At 39.7% G+C, this 22,646-nt stretch overlaps 1 protein-coding gene across 21 annotated transcripts in view; it reads left to right on the plus strand.

Annotated features, from left to right (window-relative positions):
* The window catches only part of PTPRF (protein tyrosine phosphatase receptor type F), a 529,684-nt gene that overhangs the window by 87,264 nt on the left and 419,774 nt on the right, over positions 1-22,646 (plus strand). The window lies entirely within an intron of this gene.

Consider the following 22,646-nt stretch of genomic DNA (forward strand, 5'->3'; position numbering starts at 1 on the left):
GGTCTTCACTTGACAGGACGTGTCCTCCTCTGACAAACGTTTTTTTCCCTCTGTTCTAATTACTCTGATTGTTGAACTGACCTGCGTATATCTGCCAGTGCCCTCGTTTCAGCCTCTGCAGGCTTCTGCCTTGCTAAAAGGTACTCCTCTCTTAATTTGTACTAGCTGCGTGTAAAAGACTGTTGCCTAGCAGCTTTACCGGCTTCAGCGGCCTCAAGCCAGCCCTCAAGAGTCGCGTTTAGTGCCTGAGAGGCTAGCGACTGAAGAGCGCCCCTTTCCCTCAGCTGATTGGCGCTGGGGGCGATCGTGCCGATAAAATTGCGGCGTTTTCACCTTACTCGGCCGGGGAAGCCTTCTGCTTCATTTTTTTCGTGCCCAGGAGCGATCGGGGAGATAAGGCTTCTGCGCATGCTCGCCTTGCTGGTTCTTTTAATTTGCCGGCTCCACGTTTCGGCGATTAGAGAAAGGGGGCGATCGGACTGATAAGGACTTGAAGGACGCCCCTCGACTTTCCTGTCTCTCTGGTGACGTTTTGGGGAGAGCTTCTGATTAGTTTGCTATTTCTGTTGCCGCCATTTTGGGCCTCTCATAAAATCCAAAATGGTGTCTACCAAGAAGGGCTCCGACAGGTCTGCTGCCTCCTCGAATCGTAGGCGCCATCCTAGTGATCCCCTTGAGGGTTCCTCATCTTCCCTTCCACCTCCAGGCAAGAAAGCCCGGGCTAAACGCAACAACATTCAATCCTCCACATCTGGGTCCTCCAGGGAGGAACAGCGCCGACATAAGGCCATGGAGAAGGCCTTCCTGCGAGCGCAGTCACATTCAGGCCGGGCCTCTTCTCTCCCTGCACCTGGGTCTCGTTCTCCTCATTCAGTGAGAGACCTATCTCCTGATGTTATGGAGGTTTCTCAGGATATTTCCTCTTCAGATCCTCAGAGACTATTCCAGACTTTGCCTGATTCTGACCAGCATTCGGCAGCACCAACTGTAGCTTTGTCTACTCCAATGGCTGATTCTTTGGAGGCCTTCATTTCCAGAGCTATCCGTCAATCTATTGCGGACTGTCTGACCCAAGCTCCACCTGCGGCTCCCTTAAGGGATTATCCACAATCCCTCCCTGAAGCTCCGGAGGGTTCTTTACTGGATCAGGAGCAATCTGCTCCTCAGGCTGCGCTCGACCAAGTCTCAGTTTCTGATGGGAATGATTATCAGGACATAGCCTGGTCAGATGATGAAGGCTTAGGTCCCGACCAGCCGGCATTTGTAGGCCTTTTTAAGCCTCACCTGTTCTGCTCTTTGCTATTTAAGGCCATTGCCGTCACCCGTTTGGGTTCACCTTCTTCGGCTGTTCCATCTTCATCGGCTTCAGATCCGGCTGCTGCTATGTTCGCAGAACACACCAGCGAACCTGAAACCATTCCAGCGCCCAAGCTTTTCACCGATGTCCTTCAGCGACAGTGGGCCTTACCTGGGGCAGGTCCTAGCCCTAACGGCCTGGACAAGCGTCTCTACAATTCAGCCTCACCGTTAGCAGATATTTTACAGATTCCGAAGGTTGACCCTCCTATAGTGGCCTTGACTGATACATCTCACCCAGCGGGGCCCTCCGAGGATTCTCTCAGACCCGAGGATAAGCGAGCTGAAAAGACTCTGATGAAAGGGCACCAAGCTACCGCCTGGTCCATACGGGCCTCAACGTCTGCTTCATTCTTTAACCGAGCTGCCTTGCTCTGGCTTAAGCAACTGCAAGCCAGGCTTCCTCTTTCAGACGCTCGGTCTCACCAAGACCGAAATAAGATTGCGGCAGCCTTGGAATATTCGGCTGATGCCACTTTGAATTCCACCCGGTTTTCAGCTAGAGCCTTAGGATCTAATGTTACATCTCGCCGACTCTTGTGGCTTAGAAATTGGCAAGCTGATATTCGCAGTAAATGGCAACTCGCTTCAGCTCCTTATTCCAGTGGTTCCCTCTTTGGATCTGCTCTGGAACCCTTACTTGTCGAGACCAGAGATCGCCGGAAGATTCTTCCACCGGCCTCTCGTCGATCTGATCACCGTTTCGCCTTCCCACGGTTTCAGTCCTTTCGGACATCTGGTTCCTCCTCCTTTCAGTCGCGGGGACAACAATCCTTTCCTTCTAGGCCACAACAGGATCCCCAGGTCAGACAGGGGTCCAGATTCCCCTCTCGGAAACCCTTCCGAGGTGGTAGGGGGGGTCGTTGGTCCCGTAGGTCTAGGTGAGGTGTTTTTCCATGCTCCTATTGGAGGTCGTCTATCCTTATTCCGTGATCAGTGGACTTCTTCCATTAGGGACTCCTGGGTACTTAACACTATTTCTTTGGGTTTGGCTTTAGAATTTTCCACCCCTCCTCCCTCCCGGTTTCTCCCTTGCCCCGTTTCTAGGGATCCGACCAGGGTAGGGATTCTTTCAGCGGCTATCAACCATCTCTTAGAGATATCGGCCATAGAGATAGTGCCTTCTTCTGAACAGGGCCATGGGTTTTATTCCCGTCTCTTTGTTGTCCAAAAGGCTTCTGGGGGTTGGCGTCCCATTTTAGACTTGAAAGCCTTGAACCGGCACATTAAATATCGCCGGTTCAAGATGCATTCCCTGTCCTCTATCCTTGAGTTGATTCGTCCTGCCGATTTTCTTTCATCAATTGATCTAACAGATGCTTACCTGCATGTCCCTATTTTACCTTCCCATCGGCGGTTCCTCCATTTTGCCTTCAAAGGGGCTCACCAGTATAAGGCTCTGCCCTTCGGGCTTTCTTCGGCCCCCAGGGTATTCACAAAAATTATGGCCTCCTTAATGGGTTTCATTAGATCTCACCCTGTTCGCCTTCAATTTTATTTGGATGACATATTAGTTATGTCTCCCTCCCTACAGAAGGCTCGGGAAGATTTGTTTTTCATTCTGTCGTCTCTTCAATCTCATGGTTTTTCTATAAATTGGTCTAAGAGCCATCTGTCCCCTTCTACTAATATCCTTCACTTAGGTGCTTCCATTGATACCATCTCCTCCATAGTTTGTCTCTCACCGGAGTGCCAGTCCAATATCCGTTCCTTGGCACGATAGTGTCTTGCAGCTGGCTCGGCAACCCTTCTCGTTCTTTCCCGTCTCTTGGGAATGATGGTTTCCACCTTCGGTATTACTCCATGGTCCCGTTTACATAGTAGGGAACTCCAATGGCTTCTTCTTCCTTTTCAGCGTTCAAATCAAGAGTCCTCTTCCCTTCGTATCCGGATTCCTCAGCCTGTCCTCCACTCTCTTCTCTGGTGGATTTCTCCAGCGTTGGCTCAGGGTTCTTGCTTCAGGGAGCCTCATAGACTCCAGCTTACCACAGATGCGAGCCTCTCTGGCTGGGGGGCCCACCTGCAACATCACATGGCCCAGGGTCGGTGGTCCACTCAGGAATCCCTTCTTAGTATTAATTTGTTGGAATTGCGAGCCATACGGCTCGCGTTGTTACAGTTTCGTGATTTAGTGGATGGTAGACATGTGTTGGTTCTTACCGATAACACTACGGCTAAGGCCCATGTAAATAGGTTGGGTGGCACCAGGTCTCGTTCTTTGATGAACAAGGCGCGCTTGTTGGGTCTATGGGCCGAGGACCATCTGGCTTCTATCAGGGCTGATTACATTTCAGGATCCGAAAATGTCCAGGCTGATTCACTCAGCCGTTCACAGGTGGACCAGGGCGAGTGGTCTATATCTCAGGAGCTTTTCCGGGACATAACCTCGAGATTTGGCTCTCCTGTAGTGGATTTATTCGCCTCCCGTACGAACCATCGTCTTCCACGTTATTTTTCCAGGTTTCTGGATCTTCAGGCAGAAGCCACGGACGCCCTTCGCAGCTCTTGGCCCCCCGGTCTCTTATATGCGTTCCCTCCTCTTCCATTGATTCCCAGGGTCCTACGGAAATTGCTCGAGGAACAGGCACAGCTCCTCCTGGTGGCTCCTTTCTGGCACATGCGCCCCTGGTTTGCGGACCTTATGGATCTTTCCGTGGCTCCTCCTTGGCAGATCCCTGCCTCCAAGGTCGTCTTATCTCAGGGATCGCTCATTCATCCGAACCCGGGGTGGCTTCGCTTAACCGTCTGGCGGTTGAGCGGCTCCTTTTGACGGAGGCCAGGATTCCATCAGACGTTGTTGCTATAATCCAAGCTGCTCGCAAACCCTCTACCATCTGGATTTATGACGCCACTTGGCGGTCGTTTGTTTTGTGGTGTTCATCGGTTCCTGTTTTGCCTACTTCGGCTTCCATTATCCACGTGTTGATGTTTCTTCAATCAGGTCTTCGCAAAGGACTTCGACCCAACACTCTACGTCACCAGGTGGCGGCCATTGCTTCCGTATTGTCCTGCGGTTCGAAGGATTCCATCTCTCGTCATCCTATCATCACTACCTTCCTGCGGGGAGCTACAAACTTACGTCCTCCTACCGTGCATAGGTTTCCAACATGGAACTTAAATAAAGTCTTGAAAGCTCTCATGTCAGCTCCCTTCGAACCTCTTCGATCCGTCTCACTGCGTTTCCTTTCATTGAAAGTAGCGTTCTTGGTAGCTATTACCTCTTCCCGGAGAATTTCAGAACTGGCAGCTTTATCGGTCCGGGCGGATCTTTGTACCTTCCATACCAATAGAGTGGTTCTCCGGCTAGACCCATCTTTTGTACCGAAAGTGAATTCGACCTTCCACAGAGCACAGGAACTCGTTCTCCCTGATTTTTGTCCCCACCCTTCCCACCGTCTGGAAAAGGCTTGGCACACGCTGGACGTCCGCCGGGCTTTGAAGATCTATATAGCCCGGACGGCACCGCACAGGAAAACGGAGGCTCTTTTTGTTGCATTTCATCCCGCCTCTCTAGGAGGTCATGTATCAAGTGTGACATTAGGTCGTTGGATTAGGGCCGCAATTACTCTGGTTTACCGCCACTCTGACTCTCCTCTGCCTCATTCCATCACGGCTCATTCGACAAGGAGCGCGGCAACATCAGCTGCCTGGGCTACTCAGGCTTCCATTGAAGAAGTTTGCCGGGCTGCCACATGGACTTCTCTCAGTCCCTTCATCAGACATTATAAGGTGGATTCCTTTGCCTTGTCGGATGCTGCATTCGGCAGGAGGGTACTGCAGTCGGTCCATGTCGCTTGAGTTCTTCGGGACCAGTTCATTCCCTCCCTGGTGACATCTGGCTTTGGTATGTCCCCAGACTGACTGACGTTTTTCCTCCTTGTTGGAGAATAGACGTTGGTCTTACCTGATACGTCTTTTCTCGACACGGGGAAAAACGTCAGTCAGCCCCACCCTTGGTTTCGTTCCGGTGGTGGTTGGGGGGGGGGGTGATATTAATTCTCTATCGTTTCAGGAGGACACGGAGCACGAGTCCGTCGCTTCGCCTCAACGAAGAACTGGGGCAGCCTCGAAGGGGGCGGAGCTTTGGCTTTGGAAAGTGCTCGGTCATTGGCTAGACTAGACGTATACCCAGACTGACTGACGTTTTTCCCCGTGTCGAGAAAAGACGTATCAGGTAAGACCAACGTCTATTCTCTGCTTCTCATTGGCTATCTTCCAAGTCACTCTCCTGACTCCTTTTCTCGTCAGCTCACAGGAATGTTTCCCCCCTCTTCATTTCCAAGGAGACCGAGCTTCAAAGGGATTTAGCAGGCAAAAGTTCAGGCTTTATCTCCCTTTTCTACGTCAGCGCTGAGACGCTGACATATATGTATATATGTATACGTATATATGTGTATGTGTATGCATATTCTTTCTAGCCAGGTTTTACCTACGTAAACTAAGTTGTTCTACAGCCCTGGTTCTGTGAAATCTCATTCACAAGAACCAGGGCTGTAGAACAACTTAGTTTACGTAGGTAAAACCTGGCTAGAAAGAATATGCACATAAAAGCCTACGAAAAAGAAAAAGACATATATGTGTATACATACACACACACACATACATATACGTATATATGTATGTATGTATAGACCAGCGGTTACCAACTGGTGGTCCGCAGAAAAATTATTTGCATTTTTAATATTGCACTAAATCAGGGGTCCTCAAACTACGGGCCCTGGGCCGGATACATGCAATGAACATTTATGTTGCTGCAGAGAGTCTCCCCCTTTGGGATCTTTTTGTGAGGGTCGGAGGGGGGCAGAAATTCTGACTTGGGGTCTGCTTCAGCCTCCTGGTGCAGGGTTTTGGGCGAAGGCTGGATGGAAGCACCGCTGGTGTGCGAAGAGCCAGAGGGCCTCATTCCAGTGGGACTGCATCATGGCCTGGAACTGGTTGATCATCTCATCCCACTGAGCCTCCAGGCGCCGGTACCTGGCCTTGCACTCCACAGGTTTTCCCTCCACCTGGAAAGCCTATGCTCATAGTCCTCAGTGAAGTGCTTCTGCTGAGCCGCCTTCTCGGTCAGATCCAATTTGAACTGAGCTGTTTTGCCAACTCTTTCTCGTGGTGGTTGCTTAGCTCCAACAACTGCTTCCTGTTGGGACCCTAAGGATCTGGGCGAGCAAGAGAGGAGTGGGTGGTAGGGGCAAATAGAGGCCCCTTGACACGAGTGACATTGAGTTGGCCATGCCACATGACCAGCTAGCCACACCCACCCAGTCAGTCATTAGGCAAATCATATTAGTGGTCTGCGGAATTTAAAATTATGAATTTAGTGGTCCCTGAGATCCAAAAGGTTGGGGACTCCTGGTATAGACTATATTGTTATATATTCTACATATATGTTAATTATTCTCTCTGTGTGTGCATGTATGCATGCACAGAATAGTAGAATTGACTGTTCTTGCCTGGAGTAAGATGCTGTACACCTAGAGATTTTCTTAGATATCTCAGGGACGTGAGGGAAGCCCTCTTTTTGACCTGTTCATTTCAGTGGACATCATACAAGTGAGACATTTTCTTTCCCAATTCCAAAGTAACAAAAAAAGAAGGAATTGATTCACGAGTAACACCACAGCCAGCAAGCTTTTTCATTAGCACTAACATTGTCCAATTAACTCGCAAAACAATGATGCTCAAACCATAAGTGTTTCCAGTCATCTCTTTCTGCTCCAAGAGACCCAGGTTTTCCACTATAGTAAAAGTGATCAAGGATGGTACCTACCAATACTCTGCCAGCAACAAACAACTTCCATTCATCATCGTAGTCCAAGCAGCTCTATCAATAGGGATTCTACTGATAGGCATCTTTGGATGAAATCAGCTCCTATTTATGCATTATAAAATAAACAAATTTTGCTCTACAAATGGGAGCTTCAGGTACTTCTTTCTGCAGACGATGATTTAATCTCCCTGGGATACTGCTGTACTATATCTTTTTCCTGTTGGCACCATTGATGGTGACAGAAAATAATACTTGAACTTATCATGAAGATTCTGGTCACCCAACAGTCATATCCAACAATAGGCTTTAATATTTCTGACTGTATAAAAGATTTAAGAATTAAAACACCAACTCATGAATATGGCTTGTTTCTATAACTGTTTTTTCACCATTCTGTTGTATTTCATTTTTCCATATGTCAGTACCTATTTGCAGAAACTGGTTGATAAATGCTGGTAAATTACTCTCAGATGAAATCAATGCATGCAAAAAGCAATAGAGCTCTCTTCCGCTAAATGATATATATGTAAACCTGCCTTTTGACTAGAAGAGGTGGGATTAACATACCAGATTCAGTCTAGTAATTCTTGCAGATAGATGGGAGACTAAAGATAAATATTCATTAGTTGTTTTTCACTGTACAGAGGAATCTTCTTACAGTAACCTTGAACTTGCTAGATCAATTTGGGTCATTTGTCTCCCACCTCAGCCTACCCCACAGTGGCCAATTGTTATTTTGTAGAAAAATAACAATTATAGGGGGTAGATATGCTATCTTGAGCTCCTGAAAGAAAGTTGAAATATAACTTTTAACAGCCAACAGACCTACTTTTCTTAGATCTATACAATGTTCAGACATTTAAATTGGTTTGGAGCTTACCGTATACATCGTTCTTGAACTTTTTATAAAAGAATATATTTGTATATGTGCATTATAAAAATTGAAAGATAATACAAGAAATAGTAAAATATTTTCATTTATCTTTGTCTAGATCACATCCTCTTTATGTACCTTTTTAAAGAAGTGTATATTTTAGAACTTACGTGCCACCAAGAGAACAAATTCTAAACAGCCTTTTATATGGGGCATTGATGGCCATTTTATATAACAAAAGTCTGCCAAGAAAGGAAGATTTGAATTTTTGAATACTGCTAACAATATTCAGTTTTCGAAAAATATTCTGACAATCAGGTGAGGAATGTTGGAAGAATGTTGGAGTTCACTTAACAAATATGCAAAGCAATCTTTAACTTAATTCTTAATACTATTAAAAAGTCTAGATAGCAGAAGAGTACACTAAGAATTTTGATTTTGATAAGAAAAATTCACCGACTTGGCAGACAATTCTAAAGTGGTATGCAGTCTTAATGAAGTTAAATATTTCAAAATCACTATGTTTGGAGGTTATGCAATGATTATTAACACAAGATGCTATGAATCCTTGGCCTTATTTATTTATTATGGTCCCTTGAGATGAAGGTTTCATTTATTGGGCCAGCAAATTTTGTCTTTAGTCATTTTATTCTCTGTTCTATATGTTTATTTTAGCCACAATGATATTCATGTATTAATATTGGGAGAAGATAATAATATAATACCCTAATTCAAATTTTCAGGCATGAGGGCTACTGCTTATAAACGTCCACAGCTTTGAAGTTTGTTGCAATATGAAACTAAGACTTTTCTTAGTTTCAAGAAAAACCAAGTCCAATGAGAATCTTATAAAATTTTAATAGAACTGATAAGGATTATTGAATTAAGTCTGTCAGTAGGGGAATGTAATGGAATATCTTGGGGTAGGCAATGGTATTTGGTTATGCTAGAAAATTTTGTTGCAGTTTAAAATATTTGTATTTCAAATATGTATGAAGAAAGCATCAGTAAGAAACTCCCTCTGAATAGCTGTGGGAGAAGTAAATTACACAGTTTGCTTATGTTTATATGATCATAGCCTCAGAAAAGAGAAATAAGACCTCAAAATAAAAATTGTCCTGTGTTCTTTAAAGCCTGAAACAGCTGCAGTGCATTGGAGATTCTTCAGGGGAAAAATCTTTTTACAATTCCTTTTCTTCCCCCTTTTGTTTAGTAATTTGTGGATTTTCTACTTTATTCAAAAAGGAGGGAATAGTCTCTGAAGCATCTATTAGTAAGAAGATAGTTATGTATTATTAAAATCTGTCAGTAATCTTTTTTTGGCAAAGATAATAAAAGTATTTTTACCAGTTACAGGGAAATATTTGGTGCATATTAATTTTAACAATGATTTTGTCTTGAAAGTATTCAAAAAGATAATTTAGAGCAAATAAAGCACATGAAAGTACATTTACTTATATTGATAAAGATGATACTTTAGGGAGTAAGAAGTGTAGCAACTAATGCCTTTAAAAATGTATAGCTTGAATATAATTATTTTGTTTTTTAAGTAGTGAATTGAAATGAAAATTGATTTTTTTTCCATTGTGGTGGAGATAGCATTCAGGAATGGGTTGACCTCGTCTGCTAGCTGATTGGCATGTGATGGCCCAGTAGGCCCATTTTTCTCTCTCACCTAGCTCCAGAGCCTTTCTGGGAGTCTGAGGAGGGCGAAAACGGCTTCCCCCTGCCCCGAGGCCCTCCAGAGGCCAGAAATGGCCCATTTGCCAACCTCTGGTGGGTGAGTGCCACGACGTATAGTTCTGATGCTTCTTTTCAATTTGTTGTAATAACTTCAATGAAGAGGATATGCTAATCATATCTGAAAATCATTTTAAAAAATGGATGGGATAGCTAATACCTAGAAGACAGAAACAACAATCACAACCTTCTTGGCAGATTAAAAAAAATGCTGAAATTTAATTTTATTTTACTACCCTATCTTCTAAAACATTAGGAAAATCCTGAATTCTTGAGTCTTACTGAACAATAAAACCTTTTCATCATAAATGTATTCTACTTAGATTTCACTTACATATTTATGATCTAGATTCTAAGTAGGAAATATTGAATTTCTTCCTGTTCTCCAAATAATGTATATAGCAGCAAATGAAGTAAAGTAGAAATGCTATGGAAATGTATGTCAATACTATAGGAAACAAAATAGCTACGGTATTATATAAGTCTTTACTGAATTTCTGATTAATGGGAAAGTATAATTATTCATCCCAAGCTCTATTTATTGGCAGACCAAACCCTTGGACCAGAAATTTCTTTAAGGCTAAATGCAAGAAACCATGGGTGAATCATTGACTTCAGATAAGCAAATACTAACATTTAGCAGAACTTTTATCACTATTACCTCACTGAAGAAAAATGTCTCTCTTGCTATTAGCAACTTTAGAGTTGTAATCACATCACCAGTTTAAATATTAAGTTGTTTAAATAAAATGGGAAGAAAATACCTTTAGAACTATTTGAAGAAAACCATGGTTTTTTTTAAAAAAAGAAATATTGAAACCTACTATGTCCTGACTTAATTAAGTGAAACTACATATTTGTGGATTTTAAACTAATTCAGGTGTTTAGTTGCTAGTATTTTTCAGTTTAGGTCAACAGAAAGTTCATTAATCAATCAATTAATCATTAATTAATTAATCAATGAAACTGTTGGGCAAGGAAGAATAAAAACATCCTTGCATGCTAGCAAAGTACCTTGAACGACTATGCTAACATGTACAGATCCCTGTGAGCTTGGACAATTGGTGATATGTACTTGCTGATGTTTACATTCTGTGATATAATTCCTCAGCTTTTGTATTTCTGTGTGGTACAACCAAGCAAAAGTATAGCACATCTTTAAATCAGTCTGCACCTGGAGTAGTTACTGGCAAAGGATAAAAGCCTATTCAAATAGCCACAGCTACAGAGTTTAATGCTAATGTTTTCACAGGGCACGTAAAGTCATTATATATATTTCATCAGAAGACATAAATCATTAGGGGTTGAGAGCACAGCTGGAGATGGATTGTCAGAAATTCCAATTAAATGTCTGCTCTGAAAGTGGATAATGATGTAATGCATAGCCCACAAGTTATGAGAATATTTGTGGCCTAGAAATAAGACATAGCTAATTTTCAGCAATTAGAAAATGACTTTCATCTTAAGAACAAGATGCAGCATCATAAATAACTCTTAAAAGTTTTCCCTGGCTATGCAGGATTAATTCTTCACTGAACAAAGTTGATTGCAAGTATTAGGGACAAGTTAATGAGAATCCTCTGCTGATTTTTCTTCTTCTTCATTTTGTTATTTGGTTTAGAGTTTTTAATTAGTTCAGATTAGAGTTCAATTTGTAGACAAGGTTAAGAGTTAATTTGTGTTGATCTGAACAATATGCCATTGTTTCGAATTTTAAAGGGACAGTGAACAGTGTGTCTTGCTTTATCATTTCATAATGCAGCGTGGAAGCTTTTGTGGTTAAACGGTCTTCCTTATATTATTAAATAGATTTCTTTCTCTTTCTTCTGTCCAATATGCTGGAAATGACAAGCTTAATTCTCCCCAGTGAAATTCTTACGGTTGTGGAGTATATATGAGTGCTTTATTAAAATTGTGCTACTGGCGACTGTCTGTTTCCAGGCACAATTCATTATGATACAATGCATAAACCAGAAGCTACATTGAACCATGTTTTATTTTTATGTAATTATATTTCGTATTTCCTATCTCTCTCAGAGTGGGGCTCTGGGCGATAATGTTATTCCAGGTAAGGATGTTATTCCAAAATCTGCTTAGATTTTAGGAACTGTGAGTAAGGTTCTTTTTTTGGCAGTTCCCACATCCATGCTTACACAGAAATGATAAAGGATATTTTTGTGGGTGCTTTTGAGCTTTGGAATTCCCTGCAAAGGAAGACCAGCTAATCCTTCCAGTAGCAGATACATGTTTTGTGTGTTCAGGCAGATTTTCATTATGTGAACAGGTCTGGCTTCTATCCGTTGGGCATGATTTTAAGATATCAGAATTAAATTCTACTCTCATGATCTGGCAAAATAGGAATGATAATTGCTCTGATAATTTTCAGACAGTAATAAATGCATTGAAAAATAAAAGGCATATTATATATTAGTGATGATGATGCAAGAAGATGATGTATATATTTGTGAATTACTGTAAAACTCTATAGAAAACATTCATTTGTTAAATTATAATCTTAAATCTCAAATACCAAATACATTTGGCTGTCATAAGGACTATAAAACATCCTTTTTCACATCCATAAGTAAAGGCAACTCACTCCATAAACTGAATACAAGGCAGAGACTGACTCTGACCCTGAGATGATAAAATAAAAATTTTGTTTCAAAATCAGAGATATGACCCAATTTTTTTTTCATTTTAGATGAACCTACTCCTTTCAGGGTATACTTTTGAAAAATAGAAATACAGGGATTCATATGACTCTTTTCATTCATGTTAAAATATGAATTGAATATAAAAGTATGAATTGTGACTATTGAGATGGAAATAATAATTAGAATGATACTTATTTGCATTAAAAAATCAAATTCATATAAAACGCATAAAATAACAATTTTACCGAAAAAATAGCGATCCCCTTTTCAGATATGCAGTTCTCAACACCTTTGTTATTTTTACTCCTAATGTTTATTTCCCAATTTTAGTTGAATTTCAGATTATATTTTGCAACTTTTGTTAAAGTGGATTTGCAGTCATGATTAAAATAAGCTGGTACGAACATGACTCTTAAGAAAGGAAGCATGTGTGAAAAGAAAATGTTGAAGTATAGGCATTTAAACCTGCTGGGACATCTCCTTTGGCTTTTGAGGAGACTTGTACAAGATTTTAAGTAAGTACAAGGGTAACAATTCTAAAACATTATACTCTACCTAAATTTTTTCTTTCTTCCCAACCCATCTTCCTTAATCCATAAAATTTTGGAAATTGCCTGCAAAGCTTCAAAATTGCTATCTGCACAAACATTAAAATGAATAATTCAAAGAATTGAAATTCTTTATCAAGAATATGTGATATTCAGGATCAGTAATGGACACAGGAGAATAACAGGTTTTCCTCATCTTCATACTGTATATGCTAATTTTTGTCAGTATGAATGTGCAGAAGGGCTCTGATCCAAAACATAAATTGTCTTTCTTCTCCATTGATTCCTGTGCTTGATACATGTGTTTTCTTTAATTCATTGCTACAAGATGTCCTGTGTGCATGTGTTTTTAAAAACATAATTAGATTTACTTGTGGAGGGAAAACCTCTTGTCACGATGGCTACATAGGACCTCTAGAGCCAAAGAAAGCATGTCTCTAAATATCATTTTCTAGGGAAGATGTTTGCCTTAATACAGTACAGTAAATCCTCGAGTTATGACTACAAGTGAGCCAAAAACTGATGTTGCTAAATGAAACATTTGTTAAGTGAGTTTATCCATTTTATGACTTTTCTTGCCACAGTTGTTAAGTGAAGCATTGCATTTGTTAACATGGCTGTTAAGTGAATCTGGATTCCCCATTGACTTTGCTTGTCGGAAGGTTGCAAAAGACCCCAGGACACTGCAGCTGTCATAAATATGAACCAGTTGCCAAGCGTCTGAATTTTGAACATGTGATCATAGGGATGCTGCAACGGTTGTAAGTGTGAAAAACAGTCACAAGTCACTTTTTTCAGAGCTGTTGTAACTTTGAACGGTTACTAAATGAACTGTTGTAAGTCTTCTAGAAATGTAGAATATTCAGGTAGGTTTGGCTGGTTCCCAAAGCGTAATCTCTTGTATGAGATGCAGTAAAATAATTCAAAGTTACCATATTCAAAATCCAAAGTGGGATTGCTTTGTCAGGAGAATTTCTCCCACAGCACTGTGTTACAGATGGTGTTGATATATTATTTTTATCTTTCTTTTTTCCTGCTTCTGCCACTATAAATTTGTCACTGTTTTTCTAGGTTGCTCATTATTAATTATTTGAAACAAAATGTGTTAATACAAGAATGTAGTGTGCAAATAAATGCCTTTCTTGGTTTTGGGCATATGTTACAGTTTCCAGTAAAAATAAATAATTAATTTAGAATCATTGATTGTTATGATCAGATTATGTATTCTGTATTATGTTTATTAGTTCATTTTTGCTGTCTTTATAGAATGACAAACAAAAATATTTTTAGGTGCTTTCTAAAGCAGACCAGAGTCCAGTATATTTTTTGAATTTGCTATTGCGCTTTTTATCAAGCCATGGAAAGGGAAGGGAAGTGTTATGATTAGGATTTAACATAACTTTGTCCTTTATATTTCCCTGATCTACAGTAAGTTCTGATTGTGTGGAACAAGCAAAAAGAAAAAGAAAAGAAAAGAAAACAAACGAACAAAAAAACCGAATCAACACAAAATTGTGCGTCAAATGACCTTAAAGTTACTAATTTCTACAACATCCGGTATATAAAGTAGTTTTACTCAGGGTGGATTTGATTTAAATCAAGTCAATTTAAATCATGATTTAAATCACTTGTAAAAAGACTTGATTTAAATCAACTTGATTTAAATCATAATTTTTAAAGAGCAACTGTCATCTCTGCTACTCCTTTGACCTGGTGTTGACTCACCGATAGTCCCAGTGTTGCAGAATATACAGCCTCATGCTACATAACTAAGCTCCATTTCATGCTGAATAAACTAAATTATTTATGTATCTTAAATAGAAAACTATCTTACGATAGATTTTTACCCCCAAAGTTTTTTATTAAAATAAATTCAATAAAAATCAAAAAAATCTGATTTGAATAAAAAAATCCGATTTAAATCAAAAAATCCAATTTAAATCAAAAAAATCTGATTTTTTTGATTTTTTTAAAAGAAATCATTGATTTTTATCCACTCTGGTTTTACTATTCTAACTTTTCACATTGCCTATTTCAGATAGCTTGTTTTAGGCAAATCAAATGAAAATTTCACTCTTAAGTATTCCACAGCAAATTTGCAAACATTATTAGATAGGTGCCTGACCACATCCCTCCCAAGATGGATGAAGAAATTTAAATATCACATCATATAATAAGATTGATACAGAAAGATTAATGATTTTGAATGACATGGTGATAAATAAATAAATAAGTAAATAAATATCATTCCTTTTTTAAAAACTTTTGCTAGTTGAATGCCTTTTATTTTTGATAAACATTTGATTTTAATGATACTTTATGAGATTAATCAGTCTTTTAAAGGGAGCTGATTTCTCTAGTTACATGCCTAAGAAGGACCAGAAGGTAGTGCTGTAGAATTTTTTCTCTTTTATTAATTTATTTCGTCCTTTTACTTGTCAGCTAGGAAAATAGGGTGTGGGGCCTATCTCTCTCACATGGCTAAGGTGACCAGATTTTAACATTGGTAAAGAGGGACATTGTGGGCGTGGCTTATTTTGTGGGCGTGGCTAGCTGGTCATGTGACTGGGTGGGCGTGGCTAGCTGGTCATGTGACCGGGTGGCCATGGCTATGTGTATAGGGCAAGGTGAACAGATTTTAACATTGGTAAGAAGGACACCATTGTGGGCGTGACTTATTGTGTGGGCGTGGCTTGGAGGCCATGTGACTGGGTGGGCGTGGCTAGCTGGCCCTGTGACCGGGTGGCCATGGCTATGTGTATAGGGACTACTCAGAGGGCTGAAAAGTCATTTCTGACAGGTCCTCACACTTATGACTGGTCCTCACACTTATGACCATCCTCACATTTATGCCCGTGCAGTATTCTTAACAACCATGTCACTCATTTCACAACTGCTTCTCTTCACCATGGTGACAAGATAGGGCAAAAACGTAAAATGTGAGGACAGTCGTAAGTTCGAGACTGGTCAAAAGTGTGAGGACCAGTCAAAAATAACTTTTTCAGCCCTCTGAGTAGTCCATATGCACAAAAGGACTAACCAGAGGGCTGAAAAAAGTGATTTCTGACAGGTCCTCGCACTTTTGACTGGTCCTCACACTTATGACCATCCTCACATTTATGCCCGTGCAGCATTCTTAACAACCATGTCACTCATTTCACAACTGCTTCTCTTCACCATGATGACAAGATAGGGCAAAAATGTAAAATGTGAGGACAGTCGTAAGTTCAAGGACTGGTCAAAAGTGCGAGGACCAATCAAAATAACTTTTTCAGCCCTCTGAGTAGTCCATATGCATAAAAGGATACAGCAATAGAGAGGGATGAAGGAAGGGAAGGGAAATTAGAGTAGGAGGAAGAGGGGGAGGAAGAGAGGAGGAGAAGGAGAAAGGAAGAGGAAGTAGGGAGGAGAAGAAGAGGGGGGGAAGAGAAAGTAAGAAGGAAAGAAAAGAGAGGTGGTAGGTTTGAGGAGAAAGATTGCTGTACAATAAAAAAGATGAAAGGGAAGAAAGCCAACCCCAAACAAATATAAAGATATTAAGTTAAAGAATGAATGGTTAAACTTTAAAGAATAAAAGAGAATATGAATAAATAGCAGTAATTGGAAACACACATAGAAACATACAATTTATTTTCTTTGAACAGAGTATTTGGCCGGTTCACAAATTTAAACAGTGTTTAGTCACTTCAATTAAATTTACAATTTCTATATTTCCTTTTTGCCATATTTATTCCTCATTTATTTTTTTTAAAAAAAACAATATTACCCTTCATCCTCATCTCTAATCTTAATCAAATTCAATTTTTCCCTTCTATTCTATATTATACCCCTTTCCATTGTCATCTATTTTTATATCCATCCTCACATTGTTATGTAATTATGTAATTATGTAATACAGTTGTTTAATACAAATTCAACATTTTAATATAAATCAATTAGTTATAAAACTACCTTTTTTGTATATTAATCAATATGAACATGAATATTCCAATTATTTCCATGCAATCCAATTTCTTACAAATCAATTAATTATATTTACCAATAATAATAAACCAAATAATTTCCCCCATATATTCCTCTGAACCACAACTTAACCATTTCTGCTTTCAACACAATATACAATTAATAGTATCTCAATTATTACAATTCCCTAGTTAAATACAGCTTTTTTTTCTTTTGTGTTTTAAAATCTTGAACTCTCCTCCTAAATTTCCCATTGTTTGCAGTTTTTCACCTACCTTTTTTGGGGAGGAAAAATAAAAATAAAAATAAATCTCTCTCTGCCTCATTTTGTCACGTTGCACCAAAGATCCTGGTTTCGGTTTCATTTCTGCAGCTTAGCTAGGGGGAAAAAAACTGCTTCAGGAACTCTTTACACTGATTGCCTGTAGGGCGGCCCTTTGAAGCCCCGGGCAAGAGTTTAAACAGTTTTTTTTTCTTCTAGCCATCAGCTGGGGCTCAAGAGGCAGCGGGACTGAGGAGGCAGAACGAAAAATCGGGACTTTTTTGAAACGCCACGGGACGCAGGACAATTTGCTAAAAATCGGGACTGTCCCGCCAAAAGCAGGACGTCTGGTCACCTTACACATGGCAGCATTAGGAGAGGGCACCAGGAAAAGATACCCCCTGTCCATAGGTGGTGGTAGCACTAATTGCCAAGTTGCTACACCAAGCCGAGTGACGGAAGTAGGGTGTGTAGACAAGAATCTCTTTTACATTATGGGCTTATTCTGCCACTGCAACTTCACACTGCAAATTTATCATGTGTATGGGGTTCAAAATTAAGGGTTCATCCCCGTGTAATATTTTTTAACTAGATTGCTAGGGTTTCATAAAGATGTAGAAGGCAAACTGTATATACTCAGCAGTAAAACAAAGGATAGAAGATTCATTATTGTTCTTAAACATCTACTACAGTATTATTTTTTTAAAGCAGTACCTTTTGTTCATACAATATCCTTGCTGCTTCATTTCTTTCTTGTATCTGAAATGACAAAGTATGCTAATGCTGTGGAGATATCTTAAACTTATAATGGATCTCATTTAGTTAAATTTAGGAAGGGGACGGTTGATTTTGGTCTTGCCTACATTATGTATTTAATAATTGCTAATTTATGCTTTTAGTCTAATAACAATTATATTTATAATGCTCAGCTTAAAATTGGAGTCTGTATTATTGAGATCTTCGTTCAAACATTTCAGGCTGGAGTTAGTAAATATATATTTTGTATGAGAAGCAACTAAATGACACAACTAACAAAGCAAATGACTTGTAAATGTCCTTGTGTTCATTGTTCTACTATAAACACTGCATATACAGGCCAATTATTTGTAGAGGAAACAAAAACTGATATCAATTAACTCCTGAAGACATAAAATAGAAAGCAAATGACTTTATTATGGTCTTAGACCAGTATATGACATAAAATAGTATTACAGTTGAATCACTTGTAATATTTGTTATATAATTCATACTTAATAATTGCAAAGTACTTGTGTCCATAGTTTTTTACAAATTTGATTAGAACTAGACATCTGCTAAGACTAAAATTCTACAACAAATCATGAAAAAGGAGTTAAAAGCAATTCCGATTCTCAAAAAGCTAATGTATTTATTGGTGCTAATTCTGCATAAAACATTTCAAAGGGAAGTCTGCACCCTTCTAATATTGCTGGATTATAACAGTTTTTATCCTTCATCCTAAATGTTACTCAATATAGGTACTACAGGTAGTCCTCTACTCTACTTGGGCACAGTTGAGCCCAAGATTTCTGTTGTTAAGCACAACAAGATTTCGGTTGTTAAGCAAGTTTTGTCCCATTTCTTTCCTTTCTTGCCACAGTTGTTAAACGAATCTGCAATTTGTCAGTTATTAAACAGTTGTTAAGTGAATCTGGCTTTCCCATTGACTTTGCTTGTCAGAAGGTTGCAAAAGGTGATCACATGACCTCAGGACACTGCAACTGTCATAAATATGAACCAAGTGTTTGAATTTTAATCATGTGATCATGGGAATACTGCAATGGTTGTAAGGCAGTGGTGGGATTCAGCCAGTTCGCACCACTTCGGGAGAACCAATTGTTAACTTTCTGAGCAGTTTGGCAAACTGGTTGTTGGAAGAAATCATTTGGGCAGAGAACCGGTTGTTAAATTACTTGAGTCCCACCACTGTTGTAAGGTATTTAAAATGGTTATAAGTCACTTTTTTCATTGCTATTGTAACTTCAAACAGTCACTAAACGGATGGTTGTAAATGGAGGATTACCTGTATATATACCTCCAAACTTGGGAAGTAGGCAACAGTAGAAATTCTGGTTTCTATAGTAGAGTTATGGTTGTTACTATGTTGAAGGAAAACTCACAGGGACACCACAGCAAATGTATAGGGGTACTGCAGAATATTATATTTTGCAAACTCTATTTTAAAAATATTTTTTATCTAGCCTTTATTATTTTTATAAATAACTCAAGATGGCAAAATACCAATATTCCTTCTTGCCCTTGTTTTCCCAACAATGACAACCCTGTCTTTCATGCCTAAAATGGGACTAAAAGACTGTGAACTGAGAAAATTTGGGAATCTCTGGAATAAAGTGAGTATGATTGAAATAAAATTTGGCTTTGGCTATGATTGTAATGTTCTGGACCAAACATGACAAAACTGATTAGTACTGTCCTTAACCGTAGCAGAAAATATATTATAAAAAGACTTAATAGACCAAGTGAAGATCAATAGTTGTGGATCTGTCTGGTAACCATCCATGGAATATAGAAGAATGTGACTTGGAATTTAAGAGGAATAAATTAGCCTACAGAGCAAGTATCTGAAATACTTTCCTCTTTTACCCCCTCCACTGAAATGAGTAGGGAGACCATGGACAAGTGAGTAGGAGCTTTTATAGTCTGTCCTGCTAGATACATTTTCACAAAGGAAGAGGGGGAGGAAGCGGAATCAGGGATATCTAGTAACAATAGTCCTTAAGCAGGTGATTTCATTGCTTGATTATCAGATTCCTGGTCCTGACGCATGCCAAACTTATTGATACAGTCCTATGATACTGATAATAAAGAGGGTAATTTTTTGCTTCCAAAATACTCTTCTGCATGAATTCCTATGTTGCTGGACTATGGCAGGCATCCAGCCTGCTAGCTTGTTGGCTGCCAGTCAGTAGTACCAGCACAGAAAAGGAGGGATGAGCAAGAGGCAATGGGGAAAAACTGGTTGCATTTTCAGTGTGACTGGGAGTTACAGATGAAAAACAGTGTGATTGACCTATGCAGGTCAATAGAAAACAGGCCAATTGTCAGGTGTGCTTCCTTCAAAGTCCAGGAAAGAATGACCCAACTTCCATGTTTTACTAGAAATGAAGTGAACGCAACCACGGCTAAGCTGAAATTAAAGCAATAGGCCCGAAAAGTGCATATAGAAAGCATCCCCTCCCACTGTCCATCATAAATCATCCAATCCAAAGGTCTCCCAGGGTCAGGTGGAAGCACGTCTGGCAGCGTCATCAATCAGGAATGCCACGACGGTTGACCCGATAGCCACTTCAAGGATTCAGTTTCATTTCTTCCGAAGCCACGCCCCTCCTCCAGCACGCTTCCCCCCCAAACTCTCCAGCTCTCCCCCCTCCCGGTTCCTATGGCAGCCAAAGCAGCAAAAGTGGAGGCTGACACCAATAAAATTGGCCTCCAGCTTCTTTGAGAATCATATTGAGGAAGGAAGCCTGGATGAAAGCCAGATGTGATTTCAAACAGCAGTGGGGGAACCTTCCTTAACAATAATTGTCAGTAATGCACTTGTAGGAGATGTTGGCATAATCCAGTTGCTCCTTGAGGAGATGTTGTGTGTGATTGTGATTCTTAGAGAAAATGGAGCCCCCAGAAATGGGAAATATTTGGGAAGTGTCAGGAAACTGACATGTATGTAGCCTTAATGTAGCCCGGAAGAGTGACATTTGAGTAGAAAAATTGAATTATTATAAATAAACCTGTCCATACATAGGGATAAGCTCAGGCTTGATCATAGTGAGGTATTGCTTCAAGGTATGATTTGTCCTCTCTCCTTTTATTACTGGATTAATTTGCAGAGAAGAAGTGAACTTTTAACATTCAACAATTGAAAAGAACTATTCAAATATATATATATATATCCCATGAGCCATGGGCCTCATTCTGAAAAGAAATGATTGTCTCAGACTTGGAAAACATGTGCAGTAGATAAATGAGCTTTCTTGAATGGTTTGATAAAATGAGTTATTTTAGAGAAAAGGTCAAATGCAACCAAAACCAGGTTGTAATACTTAAAAGAATTTGTCTCCAATAGTTTCTGTAGGGGTGTGTATGCAACAGTCCAGCTGAATTGGCAGTGAATAATTTGACCTTGCAAAAGGTGTGAAAAAATAGGCTGTAACACAAAGTTGTTAAGTTTTACATATTCCAAAATCTTCTGCCCAAAGGCTGTCATGGCACAACTGCAGAATATTGTGGTGTAGTTATCCTCATTCCCACTGTCATAGGAAAATTCAAATAAAGAAACAAAGGACAGCAACACAGACAATAACTCTTACTTTAAAATCAAAGGTTTGTTGTTTCTAATAATTTGGAACAAAGAAAGAAGCAAAAGTTATAATAACAATAGAAAACTCACATTATCAAACCATTGCAATGGGATCCAGAGATACAGCAGTTCCTTCTAGGATTACTATTGGGCAAAGGACACCATTCTCATCTCAAGCCACATTTCTTATATCTTCCTTTTTACTGACATACACATTCCACAGTTTCACTTCCTTGTTCTTTCTTACTTTCTTACTGATCGTCACTTTATGTAAACACCCGTGTACATTTGAAGCACTCAGCCATTTATTACTTTCAGTTCCTCATTTCCACCGATTTCATTCTTTCTGTTCTAAATATCTCCGTACAAGTACATACTTTGCAGAAACATATCACACAAATCAGCACATTAGAAATTTTTTTAGTACATTTTGCAATTATGTTAGTTTAAAACTTTGGTTCATTAGGGCTTGCAAACATACATTACCTATGACTTTTAATTGGAATATTTTCCTTTTCTCTCACCCCCAAAAAACAGATGATGGAGATGAAGGTTCTATCTGAAGCTTATTTGTTTAAGACATGTTTATTGAAATTGAGTTGATCGAGAAAATAAATAGAAAAGCATGTTTAGGCACTTTTTCACTTCTCTGGGAGTGAGTAAAGAGTAGTTAGAGAAATATGTGACCAGATTTACTATAATTTACTATATTTACTATAATTGCCAATTGGTCTGAGAAAAAATATGGAAATGTAGCAGGGGTGGGTTCTACTTACCCTTACTACCGGTTCGCAATGGGGTCGCGCATTTATTTATTTATTTATTTATTGGTTGGTTGGTTGGTTGGTTGGTTGGTTGGTTGGTTGGTTCGATTTATATGCTGCCCTTCTCCGGAGACTCAGGGCGGCTTACAATGCGTTAAGCAATAGCCTTCATACTTTTGTATATACCTGCTTAGTAGGGCTTTCAGCTTCCCCTTAGCGGTGTTCTTTTTATACAAAGTCAGCTTATTGCCCCTACAATCCGGGTCCTCATTTTACCTACCTCGGAAGGATGGAAGGCTGAGTCTATTTTGAGCCTGGTGAGATTTGAACTTGAAGTAATTGCAAGCAGCTGGCAGCTACGTGCTACTTAACAGCACTT

The sequence above is a fragment of the Pantherophis guttatus genome, chromosome 3 (assembly GCF_059756535.1).
Source record: "Pantherophis guttatus breed Tessera chromosome 3, ASM5975653v1, whole genome shotgun sequence".
NCBI lineage: Eukaryota > Metazoa > Chordata > Lepidosauria > Squamata > Colubridae > Pantherophis > Pantherophis guttatus.